Source organism: Humulus lupulus, chromosome 2, assembly GCF_963169125.1.
Source record: "Humulus lupulus chromosome 2, drHumLupu1.1, whole genome shotgun sequence".
Taxonomy (NCBI): Eukaryota; Viridiplantae; Streptophyta; class Magnoliopsida; order Rosales; family Cannabaceae; genus Humulus; species Humulus lupulus.
In genome coordinates, this window is record NC_084794.1 from 164,287,351 (window position 1) to 164,289,508 (window position 2,158).

General features: G+C 33.5%; 1 non-coding gene across 1 annotated transcript; it reads right to left on the bottom strand.

The window, feature by feature from the left end:
• Positions 1-1,126: 1,126 nt before the first annotated feature.
• LOC133820506 (small nucleolar RNA R71) lies at positions 1,127-1,233 on the bottom strand. The gene has a single exon (XR_009886914.1). It is a non-coding gene; the product is annotated as a small nucleolar RNA R71 (small nucleolar RNA).
• Positions 1,234-2,158: the final 925 nt, after the last annotated feature.

Genomic DNA, 2,158 nt, shown 5'->3' on the forward strand with positions numbered 1-2,158 from the left:
ATTTCTTTTATATCTTTGTTAGTTGACGGCACTTGTGCCTCCTAACATTTTTTGTAATTTTCTTTATTTATATTGTTGTAATTTTTATTTTATTTAATTTCCGCAAATTACTAGTTGATGGCAATTTTGCCTCCTAGCTAGTTGATGGCAATTTTGCCTCCTAGTCTTCTATCTTATGTTTTAGTTGATGGCACTTGTGCCTCCTAATTTTTACCTTAATTTTGTTATGGTTGATGGCATGCTATGCCTCCCTACTCTTGCCTAAATTTTAGTCTTATTTAATTTTGCCTTATTTTTCTTTACATTTTATCATATTATTCTATAATTGTGAAAAATACTTGAAAAAAAAAAAAAAAAACCTAAATCTTGTCCTTTCACCATAAGCAATTTTTGCTTAAAGGAAATTTGACCAAAATTCCCATCCGCCTCTACTAATTAACATCAGGGAGTTGTTAGTAGTGCGCGAGTAAGTGGAATCAAATAGGCCTGGGGATAAGTAAACCATAAGAATTATTGTTGTGAAATCTCTAAAAATTCTAAGTATGCTCTGTGGTTGCGGTTTTAACTGATCTTCCACATCAGAAAATTGCTTGTTTGAGATTATCCTTGTTGCCTTGTTTATGAAAATTGTATGCATCATTGGGAATGTAACTCTAAAAAACGATTAGTAAAAAGACGTTTATCTTTATTTGAAATTGAAAGTGTTAGTAAAAATTTGAGCATCATGGAACCTATTGCTAATATTGTTGATGAAAATGGTGTGCCTGAAAAAACTTTGCTTGAATATTTTGCACCTATTTCATCTAATGCTCCTTCATGCATTGTTTTACCTACTACTTCTGCTACTCATTTTGAGCTTAAACCCGCAATCATTCAATTATTGCCATCTTTTTATGGGTTAGATAGAGAGGATCCTTACATGCATGTCAAAGATTTCTTAGAAATTTGCTCAACATTTAAATTTCAAAAATTTTCTAATGAGTTGGTCAAACTAAGATTGTTCCCTTTTTCATTAAAAGACAAATCAAAAGCTTGGTTAAATTCCCTTCCCACGGGGTCTATATCTACCTGGGATCAACTTTATAATAAATTCTTACTCAATTTTTTTCCTATGTCTAAAACTGATAGTCTAAGGAGAGAAATCTCCGAGTTTTTTCAAAAAGATAATGAAGAGTTTTATGAATGTTGGGAAAGATTTAAAGATTTATTATTAAAATGTCCTCATCATGGTTTTGAAAAATGGAGACTTGTAAAATATTTTTATGATGGTTTGACTCCCTCTAATCGTCAAATGATTCAATCTATGCATACTAGAAATTTTTTAGAATTTCAAGGACAAGAGGCGTGGGACGCCCTTGAAGATTTATCTGTCAATTCACAACAATGGAATTATTTTGATCCTAGGTCTAGGTCAACTAATTCACCAAAAAGAGGAGGAAGGTATGAAGTAAAAGAAGAATTAGACTTAAGAACATCCTTAGACAAATTAGCGAGAAAAGTAGAAGCTTTAGCCATAAGCCAAACTATAAACTCTCCAATTCAACCTAGAAAAGATGTTTGTTCTATATGTTCTAGTCCTTGCCATAATGCCCAATCATACCCTTCCTACCAAGAAGCCTTTTCTGAGGAGGCCAATGCTCTTCATTCTTATGGGAAACCAAATGATAGCCCATTTTCGTCCACCTACAATCCAAATTGGATAAACCATCCAAACTTTTCATGGAGACAAAACCAACCCCAAATGAATCAAGGGCACCAATACAACACACAAAACCAAGCTCATGCCCCACAAAATCAACCATATCCGCAACAAAGAAAGAGAAAAAGGAACATTCCCTAGTCAACCTATCCCTAATCCAAAAGGTCAATATGAGATAGGAAAGTCTAGTCATAATGGAGAAGTCAAATCAATGTCAACTCTTAGGTCTGGAAAGAACATTGTCAAACCCGATTACATACCCGAGGTTGAAAATGAAAAAGAAAAAGAAAAGAGTCAGCCTTCTAGTTCTAATGCCAATGACTTTTCAAACAAGGAAACTCCAATCCATCCTTTCATTCCAAAAGCCCCATTCCCACAAAGATTACTTCCAATTAAAAAAGGCGGCCAATATAATGACATCTTAGAAGTTTTTAAACAAGTTAGTATCAACATCCCTTT